The sequence below is a fragment of the Anopheles coluzzii genome, chromosome 2 (assembly GCF_943734685.1).
Source record: "Anopheles coluzzii chromosome 2, AcolN3, whole genome shotgun sequence".
In the NCBI taxonomy this organism is placed as follows: domain Eukaryota; kingdom Metazoa; phylum Arthropoda; class Insecta; order Diptera; family Culicidae; genus Anopheles; species Anopheles coluzzii.
The window spans coordinates 52,547,627-52,560,323 of record NC_064670.1 but is presented as its reverse complement, the minus strand read 5'-3'; the positions used below and the strand labels follow the sequence as shown (position 1 = coordinate 52,560,323).

The window sequence follows — 12,697 nt, the reverse complement described above, 5'->3', positions numbered from 1 at the left end:
TTGTGATTTTGTTATTTGATAAATCTGGTGTAAATATTCTAGCATTTTCCAGCAACTAAAACATTTCAAACATCTAGTTTATTTTGCTCTGTATCGTTGAAATGCTTCTTTCCCAAAAAAATTTAATTATATAGATGCTGTGAAAATGTTTCCCTTCTCTTCTTTGCTATTACAATCAACGTTGCCTTACAGTGGTGGACACTCTAACCCGGCCACCAAATGTTCCTTTTACATTACAACAGATATGGGGTGTAATGTAAAAGTTACGTTGCAGCTTCATGGGCAGTTCCTTTAACCACTTATAAGAACATCGCCTCTACACCTATAGATGATGATACACTTAAATTTTATTGCAGAGTTTTTCAAATATTCACCTTACATTCCTTTGAACTGCAAATATTTTGTGTTTTGCGGAACCTTCATGATTTACATATAGCCTAGAAAGGACTGTGCCCTTATTACTCATAAAAACTCTGCGAAAAGAACGAATGTGTTCCTTTTGGAAGTTGTAACGTCAGTCAGTGCTCTATACCAGGGGTTTCCAAACTACGGCCCACGGGCCACATGCAGCCATTAAGAGCGATTTTCTTATTAAAACGAGATTTGAACTTTCAATGGCCAAAATCAACAAAAATTTAACAAAAGCAGTTGAACAAAAGCCCTCAACAACGTTATATGTGAAGCAATGAGGCCCATGAACTGAAGAGTTTGAAGACCCCTGCTCTATACTATATAATATAACACATATATATAATTCAATGCTGTAACATGCATTAAGGCCTAATTCAATATAATTAGCTGTAGTATTTTCTATTTAAAATGCAATTTTTTCATTCAGTAATACAAAAAAGCTGAAAATATTCAGTACGAGTAGAGCTATGTTTATTATCATCGCTTTTCCTGGACAAAATAACAAACAAATTATGAATTGTACGATTGTTTTGATAAAGGATTTGTATGATATGGTCCCATCTGATTAGCATACAAATTGATGCCATGTAAAACACCGATAAAATTTTTTATTCAACTTTGTTTTTAATTACTTGCTTTTAATTGTTATTAATTGATCAACTTATGTCATACTTCATCAGTTTACTCATTTTTTTTTCATACATCACTTGCTGTAACTATATGGACAGTCTTTTTTCTCGATGTACGAAAATCCGGAACAGTAAATGTATGATTTCTTCAAAATGAGATTCACATCTTTGTGATTTTTTTTAAATTTTATATCCATTTTTATATGACTTATTAAGAAAAAAACGAAGGATCGTATCAAAACTAGAAATACATGTCGAAAAATAGGTTGTTTGTATTAATAAATGCATTTCAAAATCGTCCAAAAATACAAATAATATATTTTAGTAGGGGTTTACAGAAAAAACATTTTTAACGATTTATAAAAAGTATTGATTCAATACAAATTTTAAGGCTTTATGAGGTTTATAAAGTATAAGAGTTTATGGAAGTTTTATCAACCTGTTAATGTAAAAAATATTAAATCAGCAAAATCTTTGTTTTTTTTTGTTTCCAGATGATCAAACCAGATATTCAAACAATATTTTCAAATTGCCATGAGAGCCTTACCAATTTAATGAATAACGGTTCAAAACTGATCCGATCAGATACTAGCGACACAAAACCTTCAACAACGATTTTTTAGCAGAATTAATTTTTTCGCTATTGTTACATAATTAGTTAAGGAATGTAATTTTCTTTTCTTCTTTGCAACAACAACCGTTGTCGGTCAAGGCCTGCCTTATACAGCTAGTGGGCTTGACTTTCAATGTATTTACCCATTTCAGGATAGTCAGTTCTATGTATTCTTCTGTGTGCCCCCACGGTCTATTCGAGACTTGAACCCATGAAGGGCATGTTGTTATAATCATAACCTAATTTTTTATACCTCCCATTACTTACTTCAGCATAAATGTACTCTTAAACTGCTATTAAAAATGTACAAATAATTAATTTAATGTTTTTATATATGTCTTCCTGATTTTCCACAAAACGGGAAAAACAACTGTCCATATAGTTACGGTAGGCAGTGTATTTGTTTAATATTTTCTTTTTTGAATATTTTTTGACATTCTTTTGATCGGTCCTTCCATCAATAAATAAATAAATAAATAAATAAACAAAAAAATGTTCAAACATTGTACAGTACAAAGTAACTGTGTGTGACTGTACAACGTTTTATTGTATAGCTTGACATGTACTGCTTCGAATTCCATTGCATGAAAAAACACTTAGTAAATAAAATTTTGTATTGAATGTTTGCAGTTTAGTGTAACAATTAGAATGTAACAAGAGAAAACAAAGTTTATCGTTGAACGGAGTGTTTTCCAAATTTTGATTTAACACGAAATGATTATTTTTAACAGAGCACCAATATCCTATGAGTTGTAGATTCACGTATGATTTTGTTTGCTCATCTACTATTCGTGTTATAAGTCCGATGTACTGCAGTACAATCGATATTACATTGCCTAGTTTAATCGTGTGCATGCTCAGCCCAGCATATCGGCATACTTAAATGTAAAAAATAAACACAAACTTTGCACGCCTTCATTAACGCAAACGTTGTTTAATCGTACAGGTTTCAAGCAATCGTGGAAAAACTCGCTGATTTCCGAAAATATTCGCCTAAAAAAGTTGAGAATGACAGTTTTGGAATGGATATGGAATTGTTTCCTGCTTCTGCTGTTTTTAGGTAAGCCATCATTCTGATTGTAACTATTTGAACCGATTTAATAGATGCCCTTTCGTTGTTGCTAATGCTCAACTAGACGGAATCAATCCATAATTTGATACCGCTCTAGGTGGCTTTAGTTTTACTTGCTGAGCTCTTGTAATCCTTTCACTCTTATCGGCACATACTGAACAAAATCAGCCATTTCTGTTTATTCATGCATTTTATTACTGTGTAACACCTTTTTCTATCGCACCCTTTAATGACGCTGGTTGGCGAAAGGTATCGCGAAGGCGGCACTATCATTTTATTGGCCCTCGATCGGAGAGTGGAGATATGACGATTTACATCCATCCTTTCGGTATCACGAGTCGTGCAGGTACGTAAGCATATACCCGTTACTTTATAATGAAAGGCAAATAGATAGATAGATAGATCCTCCGCACACCTCAAAGTCACGCGGCATAGGTTTATAGGGTGTATTTATTCAAAAAGCGATTTATTTTGTGAATTAACTCATGTCATGGTAAAAGAGCACTCTCACCCTTTAGCACCATTTGTTTTGATTTCAGAACGAAGCAGCTTCTCGTGAATAGCGTCTTTTTCGTTGTCTATCCTTGCGTCCTGGGCGCCCGTTGGTACCCCGCGAACCGGCAGTGGTCGTTGTGGACGGAGGATGAAAAGGACAATACCGACGCTTACGTTCAGTATTCGCGCGAGGAGGAAGAACTTTTGCGCCATGGTATGCTCCGTGGGCGAATGATAGTACAGAAGGAAATTGTACTGCCCACCGACAGTATTTCGGAGGAGGATGAGCCATCGACCTACAAAACGTACGGTAAGGTAGATGATTGCGTTGTTGCAGTCAACGAAGACGAACCGCGTAATGAGCGGAATTATTCTCCAAAATCATGTGAACCACTGAACTTGTCGAGAGACGGTGAGGTGATAGATTTAAACGATGAGGACAACATCCTGCAGAAGCAACCTGCCAAAGCCGATATGGAGAGTATGGATTCATCTGACTCTAGTAGCGAAGCAGAAGATCATGATAGCGTAAGATTACTTCAATCATCTCCGAAAACATATCGTGGTATTTTGTCGGTTGTCGCCCCAGATAAAAGTTAGTGCAACGTAAGCTCAGCAACGTCATTTTTTTTCTTTTGTAACATATTAATCTGTTTTTGCCATCAATTATTAAAACTAGAAGGATATGTTGAAAGAAAGTCGCAGATAATTCAAAGCAGAGCTGAAAATTAGTTTAGTGATCGGGTGAGTGAAGAACAACTGATCGATGAGGTGGCTTGAAGATTTATCCTACACAATATATTACTTCCTGCGACTTGTATTGGTCGATGGGCAGCATAAATCTACGCTTCCAAATCCAAAAATAGCAAAATCAGTTCATTAAATACACAAACTCTACCTTACCCCAGCACCGCAGCTAGCACAACAAAGGGCGGATGGATTGTTTCAACGCCAAGCATCGCACGATTATGTTTCCCCAGCTGATGGATGATGGAAAATTGTTGACTCATAAATGTGAAAATATTTGGAAACAACACCAGCTCATAGCTTGGGCAGCCAGAAGAGAACCAGCGCAATGTGTTGTGCGGACCAAAAATGGAGCAGCACCCACCCCCGGACGAGTTTAAAATTATAACACCAAAACGAGAATGCGTTCCACCAGCGGTCATGGTGCGTGAGCGGCTGACTCATTTGGTTTTCCAACGGCCACATGCCACGATGCCACGCTACATGCCGTCGTAAAGGGGGAATGCTGCTGCTATTTTCGAAGATGTCATACATGAGCCGCCCTCGCCAGCCGCTCTTGGTTTTGAAATTTAATTTCCGTCTATCGCGAAGGGTTATTTGGTGGTGGCCATGTCGGATGGCCGTATCTGTACTGCCTCTTCCCGGCGAGCGATGCTTTATCTGCCTCAAGCACGCCATCGTTTCTCTTGCACCCACGCACGCAGACGATTAAACCCCCGATCTAAAGTGTTGCTAGATCGCAAAAGTGAACCCTGATCGGGCGGCATGCTTTTTGACCGTGACAGACACCTCCACGAAACAACAGTGTGCCCACGTTAACCCAATATCGGTCCCATTTCCGACGCATAATGATAACAACGGGAGCGTTCTGGGTATGTTCCCCCGCAGACGCATCGAGCAGCATCGAGCCGGCCCGCGATGGGAAATTAAACGAAGCGCAATCTTGCGAGACCCGCCTGCACTTGGATGGTCGAAAATGGTGTGAATAGCAACAGCTACGAGTGTGAACAATTTATGATCCCACTCCTGGAATGCCCCGAGTGGTTGCACAACGGCAGAAGAAGATGTGCCGTCGTTTTCTCGTGATGTCGGATGTTGTGATGATGCTGAGTGTGTGTTGCTTTACAAACTCTGGGAATGCCACGATCTGCAATTTGGATTTGGAAAAAGCGACAAAGCAGCGGCAACCGGGGAGGGTTATGGTGACTTGCATGACAGAGTATGGCTACTTTTGACGACGAGTTGATTTACACTGAACAAATGATGATCCCACCATGGGGTTTGAGAACAGTTTGAACAGATCTGTAGCATCGTTTACCGGATTTTCTAACAATTGCCATTTTTCTAGGTGTGGCTTACAAAGAAATTCTTTATTACAATTAAATCTTTTTCTTTAAATTAACATATGCAGGCGAGAGTTGTAGCTGCTTAGAGTGAACTATACTACATTTGAAATTAAATTAAAATAGAACAATGAGTATCAGAGATCCAATGAACCTGAGAGCGAATTATCTTTGTTCTACTGTAAAAGAAAAAAAACAATGTTAATCTTGAAAATGTTTTTGAAGTTTTCTTTTGCTTCAATTGTTCAAAATGTATATATTTTTTATTGTCTGTAAAAACCTTTCACAGATATATGGAGCAGTCAACATAAGCTAACCTTAATTACTCACAACAAAAGCCGTATTTAAGTACTCAGGTCAAAGATTAAGTCTACTTGAAATGAATTTTCAAAATAGGGGCCAGCCCCGTTACATGTAGAGTTGTCAATTTACACGACTTAACAACATGCACTTCTTGATATATGTGTAATCAGTGAGTCACTGATATTCAATCCCATTATGGATTAAAGCAGACCTAGATCGACAACGGGTTTTGCGTCAAATAAGAAGAAGAACCAGTCAGAAGTTTGAGGCTGTAGATCCTAGATGTAACAAACACACTACAGACAGTGGTGAGAATTTATCACATTGAAAGATGCGAGCCTAAGGAAGTCTGGGGCTGAGCAATAGAATGCATACGGAGCAAGACGCGTCCTGCCTAACTAGGACAACTACAACAATGAGAGCAAAACTGGACAGTCCACGATTTTGTTGAAGGAGACATAGTGTGGCATATTGATCTCGATTTGCAAAAAACAGCAGTCTACACAACAAATACCTAATTCGGAACTCAAGGTGATCCCACAGGTGAACTCAGCTGTCCTCGGTATAAAGTGCAACGCATAGGGAAGCGTATGGAGTCTATCAAAAATCGAATAAGTGAACAGAACAGTGTATTAGTACTTAAACGATAATGTAACACACAAAAGCACAACACAGAACATTAAAATCATAGGAATTGTTAAACCAATAAGGCAGATGAATGCAGGAAAGGACGTCTGTTGGGAAATACAACGACACCATATGTACGCACATTGTTAACGGGAACCGTGACTACTGCAGGCTCCAAAATCTGCTGAGTTCTGGACGAAGCCTTCCACGTACGAAGGTCGCAAGATACCTTAGCTGGAACAAGTGTGGAGTAAGTCGGACACATACTTTGAATGATCTGAAGAATGGTTCGCAACCAGACCTACGGATCAAAATGACGTGCACAAATTTTAATGGACCTTGATCTTAAGAATTCTTTAAAATAGCAGCGCTGCCATCTGTGGAGGTGATTAAACTGAGATTAAAATGTTGAAGCAAAGAAAGACTTTGAAAATGAATTACCAAAGTCTGAATGCAACAAATTACCTGATCATTTATTTAAATCTTATTTTGACTAAATCGCTTCAGCTTAATTGCATGCATCCTCAACGCACTATAGAAATCTGCTTCTTTTGTTAGACATTTCCTTACCTGATAATAATTGATCAACTTCGTTCGACACGTTGAGATGCAACCAGTAATGAGAAAAGCACACCACACAAGTATGCTGCAAACGATCAAGCAGTGCATCAAGTGGGCCAGCGCTCGGCAGAGAATAATGAATGCAAGCAGTGTGTATGTATGTGTGCGTAGGAAGAAAGTATGCCCATTCAGCATGCCTTATTTAAGAGAGCATAAATGGCCATAAAGAGCCACAACCATCCCAGAGGGCTGTGTTGCATGTGAAGCAATGAGCAGGCCTGCGCGGTTGGAGCACGATGTCTTCTAGCAGCATCGCCATGCTCATCGATCGCTTTCTCGGCTTTCGTACTGACTGCTGAAACAGACGTCTCCTGCAGCAGCGGAACATGGTTCCCATACCATCCCTGTCCTGCTTTCTAACGGGGAATCGGTCCCATGAGTTGGTTTTGTTTTCGTTCAGTCTCGCTCGTACTTGCGCACAGACCGGTAGGAGCGTCATTCGATCCTGCTCACACGTTTTCAGCCCATGATGGCGGCGCCAAAACAGGGCGGCAAGTGAAGGGATGTTGAGTGAAGAATCTCGTGAATTGATCGAATCTCCGCTGCAGCGTGGCATTTCCATGGCGACGAAGAGAAGAAAAGAAAAAAAGTGTGAGCAAATAATTAGAGAGAAGAGGCTAAGAGACAAGAGAGGGTGATCACGGGAGCGAGAGAGAAAGAGAGAGAAAGAGAGAGATCGACGCAATCCAGCTCCTCCAGCCTCGCTTGTCCTTTGGTCCGTGTACCATGAAGCGATCAAACTAGTGAAGTCGAACGAGACGGTGCCGCGTTTAAGTGGTGGCAAAAAGAACGAGATGCATTGACCGGTTGCGCCCGTTACCATTAACATCCGCTCCTACTCGCTCTCTTTCTCTCGCGCGCTCGCTTTTTCGTTTCTCGCGCAACGGTGAGCGAGATGAGCGCGCATTTACGCGGTGCGCGCGATGCTGCGGCCCCGGTCGCCACCGCCCCATGGAAAGGACGGCGAAAGGTGGCCCCCACGCAAGCGGGTAGAGGGATGCCTATCCAGCGCCGGAGGAGGGGAATGCGGGGAGGCGGGAGGGTTTTCAGGGCGAGTCCAGCGGAATTGCTTTCGGAATCGAATCTCGAAAACTTTTTCTCTTTTTATGCTCAGTATCGGTACACCGTTGGTTTAGTATTGCGGCGATCTTTACTTGCGATCGATGCGCGCGCGCACACACACGCTCTCTCACACGCGCGCCGGTTTCCTCCCGCTCCGTCGAACGCATACATGCACGACGCGTACCGCGCAATCGATTCACACACCACCGCGAGAGCACGCCGGAGAATCCGCAACAACGTCAACAAAAATATCTATAGAAGGTTAATAGCCAACGGGAGGTGAGGAAAGGGAAGAGGAAGAAAAAGAAGAAGAAGAAGAGGCAAAAAATACACGACTTACTCCACACGATCGCGACCGCGCCAGCTTTGCGCCCGTGTACGCGCGCCCGTCCGTCACTCTTCTTCGCGCAACGCGCAAGTGAACGTGTCTCGCACGCGGGTTTGTTTTGTTGTGCTACCGATAGTTAGGTTGTGTGTGTTGTGTATCTTTTTTTTGTTTGGTTCGCCCTTTTTCCGCATCGACTATCCCCCGCGGTTGCTGTGTGTTATGCGAACGCCCAAACGATTCGTGATCCACGGGGCAGCTTGGTTTTGTGTTCGTTTTGGAAACGCTGATCGCGAGACATTTCGTACGTGCAGATTCAGCAGAATGTGAGTTTGTTCGAGTCCGGAGGAGGTTTGTGTGTTCATTTGCCGTACTATTTGCCATCACCGTATTTCGTAAATCGTCAGCCCGCGGGTTCGGTGCTTTGGCAATTGTTGATGGCCGTGCAATGATCGTGATCATCCATCCCACGGCAAGCGAATTGAGTTTGTGTAAACCCCGCAGATGCAGTGCAGTGAAGTGCGGCAGTGAGTAACACACCAGCTGTGCCGTGTAATAATGTTTTGTGCAGGAAATGCAATCAAACGTGCCGGGTTTTGATATTCTCCATCAGCAAGGTGAGTGTTTGCGTCGTTCGTTTATGTGAAATCGAAGATCGTTCGTGAAGCAATTGAAATCTCATTCACGCCGTCACGAAACGAGTGTGGCAAGCGTGGCGCAAAAAAGAAAAAAAGAAAGGCGCATCAGTTCCAACGCGATTCCAGTGAGCGCGTTCCAGCGACCGCTGGGAAAAAGTAAATAACAGTGTCAACAGTGCGCTGTACGGCCGGCAAGGTGGTGGAGGGTAGTGTGATAGGAAAAACAGGTTTTTCCTAACCACCGTCGTCTAAGCATCGGCCAGTGCCGTCCCAGCCCTTACTGGGACGGGCAGATTTGTCGCAAGTGATGTGTGAGTGTGTATGAGTGTGTCCGGTGGCAAATATTTCAAGATAAACCCAGTTCCCCGGATCGGGCCCCGTGCCTAGGGGTTGCTGTTAGAAGAAGCGGTTCGGCGCAGAAAACCCGGTGACCGTGAAATCATCCGTTTCTTCGCCAGCAACAGCAAAAAAGAGGTAATGTGTTTCACAGTGTCGTTTGCTGTATAGCGTGTATAGCGTTTGCTGTTCCCTTAACCTCCCCTAACCACCAGCAATCCGTCGTCCGAAAGCTGACGAAATACGACCAAAACCATGCGGTGCCGTACAGGCAAATGTCTCTCTGTGTGTGTGCGTGTTGGTGTGTTGTTCCGATCGTGCGCCCTTCACTGCCAAAGGTGAACCCGACGACCGCAATCAATCCCCGGTGCGAAACCAAATCTCCAGGCCAGGCAGAAATCGAATGCCGAACATGGCTGGGGAAAAAGATCATCTCCAGCAAATGCACGATCACCACACCGCGGACTCGATTCGATCCTCGGCCTTCGTGAGGCACGGTCGCAGAGCTGTTGCGTGATCGAAATTGACAACATATTTGTGGCACCTCGTTGTGCATGTCACCCCTTAAAAACCGGTGCCGAGCAGTGCGGGAAGGCGCTCCAACGAAAGGTATTGCAAACCTTCCACACAATTTCAAGGCAAACCGCCTCTTAAGGGAACTCTCTGTTGCTCTGTTGCGTGTAGTAGAGCTGTTGTAGTTTTATCGGGGCTTTTTTACCCCCTTATATGAATGAACGCATACCTTCGATGGGAGCAGGGAATCAACTCATAACCCGGCGAGACCGAGGGCACAAGACAGCACGTTGCGTTTAGCCTGTCGATCAATCCGGTCTACAAACCATTCCCATTACCAGAGCCGTGGAGTAGAGTTTTCGACAGCGGCACTGCCTCCGCATTGCTCGTGCCACCTCCACACTCTCTCTCCAGATCATGGTGGCGATAGATTTGATGAACTTAGACGCTGGGAAGTTCATCCCTCCGAAATATCCCGTTAAACGTAGGGAGTGAAAGGGGGGATGTGAACTCCGGCTCAGGGTGGGATGGTGGGGGGGATGCAGAGCTAAAATTAACCAACTCTGGAGTGGTCTGGTGAATGCGCGTTCGGTCGTGGTCGGCTAGCAGTTCCCCTGGTGGTTCCGCCCGGTTTCATCTTCCGCCCGCGGGATCGGCTGTGGATGCTGGAAGCTGCGGCGGCGATTCTATAATATCACGAAGCCCTCGCAGCGAAGATCGTTCCAAAACCGTTTCAAGTGTTGCTTAATGTGGAGGTGCTGGTGGTCTCATCTCGGCAGGAGTGTGACGCAACGCTACCACCGGGGGAAGTCGATTCTCTCCCTTCGGCCAGCATCAACCAAGTAGCAGCTGGTACGGTGGAGGTTAAACTCATGAACGTGAACTCAGGCTCCAGAGGCATAAACGTTAGCGCAGCATTGAAGGAGTGAGAGCACTGAATTAGAATAGATACTGTGAATTGGTGGAGTAGATTGGTTGTAGAAGACACAATTGTACCTTAGCGAATCGTCTGTTCCTTGACATGGCGCTTATCCATGAAGGCCATTCGGCTCCTCAGCATTAGCGACATTGTAGAGCGTTGGAGTGCGCTAGAATACAAGGTTCCTCCACAAGGTCTGCGATCGTCTCAACGGGTCGTGTACGCTTCACAAAGGCCCGCGCACAGAATCTTCTCTCATCGACACGCAGGGGGATCGCATTAAAACGAGACTCGAAAATGGTAATTATATGCCTATATTTAACCGGCCCGAGAGACGTCGTCGTCGTCGTCGTCTTCAACGTCACACCGGTTCTCCCACCGGGATCGCGCCACGCCGGGGATAAAACAAAACAAAAGTTCGTAAACACATGCACGTCGATCGCTAGAACGATGCCGCCAGATCGAGGCGATGCGTTCCGATGCCAGAAGGAAGGCAGAAGGAATGGAAGCTTGCTGGAGTACGAGACGAGAATTCCGCCGACATGATCTTCATTAACAACTCCATCCGGTTCGGTATGTACGCCGGCGGGAAGGCATAATCCGCTTCTCTTAATGGACGTAACTCCTACGACCAGTTGCTCCGATCATGTGCTCTTTGCCAGTGTGCCTGATTGCCGGGGCCGGATACAATTTGGCCCCGGTTACTTGGGGAGCGTTGCAAACGTAGCGACGCTCCGCCAAGATCTGTGTTTGCCCGCTTGACAGACTTCCGCCAGGCACTTGTCTTCTTGTACCGGCTGTGTCATTTGAATGTTGTTTGAGCCATAAAAATTAGCCCACGAGATGACACGCGTGCTGAGGTGTCCACGTCCCGTCCGTCCATTCGTCCGTCTGTGTGCGTGTGTTTAAGAGTTGATGAGTGCATTGAGCTACACGAGCGAGCAATGGGGTGTGGGGGCACCACCTATATGTGCGGGAAACCGGTCGGCTGGCTGTGTGACGCCTGCTCGCGTTGATTGTGGAATTAGTCTTGTCAATTATCTGCCTGTTTTAAGCTCTTCTCGTCGCATTTTACCCGGCGACACAATGTCAAACTGTCATTTACACGCATGCGAACCGGTGAGCGTTTGTCAAGGGTAGCGATATGGTGGCGCGCGAATGCTAAACAGCCGCTCCAATCACAGCTGGCAATTACGGATCGCGCGAGCCGCATGGCAAAGGCGGAAAAGACCGCAAACTTTGTCTCGCATACCCATACCAAACTGGTATATTGAACGTTGCGTAATAATATAGCTTAGAAGCGGTGCTAAGATGCACCTTGTGCTAGGCGATGGCCGTGACGAACCGCGCGATGAAAATGATCATTAACTTGATCAGCATGAGAAGTGCATACAACGGGGATTGGAAGATCGTAAAAAAAATATTACACCATAAGTCAACATGACTCTTTTAGAACATGCATTTGATGTGTAAGTAAAATTAGTGAAATAACATATAGCACAATTCTTGTTAATTTATGAATTTGCTGCGCTTGTACATTTACCGTGCCAAAAACTAACTTGTTCAGTATTCTTTATTACATGGTATCCGGCGTTGAATGTTTAAAATCATCCCTCGTACCTGCAAAATTTGATTTAAAGCTGCTTATAGACGGATTGGATGGTATAACAATAAGTTAGTGTTGAAGCTACGAGTATAATTAAGCATTTCGTTGCATGTTTGGACCAATTGCGTAGTTGTGTAGCGGGGTAAGGGGAAAGCAGAAAACTCTCACCCTTTGAATCCCAGCTCCAGGGTCATTATCTTTCACTTAGAAAGGTGGTCTCACACTGATGTGTGTGCTGACTTTTTTTCGAACTGAGCCCGATACTCGGGAAATCAAACCCCCATGACTGTTCCAGCCGAGGGAGCACTGTTTTCCCTTTTCTTTGTGCCGGTTTCCAGTGCCGCAACCAGCAACAGTGTTGTTGCTGGTTGCCGGTGAAATGAGGTAGCAGAGATTGATTGACGGATTTAGTTTCTTTCGTTCGTCTCGATGGCGTT

General features: G+C 44.1%; 2 protein-coding genes across 4 annotated transcripts in view; one reads left to right on the top strand and one right to left on the bottom strand.

The window, feature by feature from the left end:
• Positions 1-12,697, bottom strand: part of LOC120948846 (uncharacterized) — a 314,251-nt gene that overhangs the window by 247,863 nt on the left and 53,691 nt on the right. The gene's annotated exons all lie outside the window — the stretch shown is intronic.
• LOC120951531 (uncharacterized) overlaps positions 7,893-12,697 on the top strand; it is a 137,390-nt gene continuing 132,585 nt past the window's right edge. For 2 of the 3 annotated variants that reach the window (XR_005751196.2, XM_040370305.2), the window contains exon 1: positions 7,893-9,360. The gene's annotated coding sequence lies outside the window, so the exon portion shown is untranslated. The remainder of the gene's footprint in view (positions 9,361-12,697) is intronic. The other variant, XM_040370306.2, reaches the window with a different exon arrangement.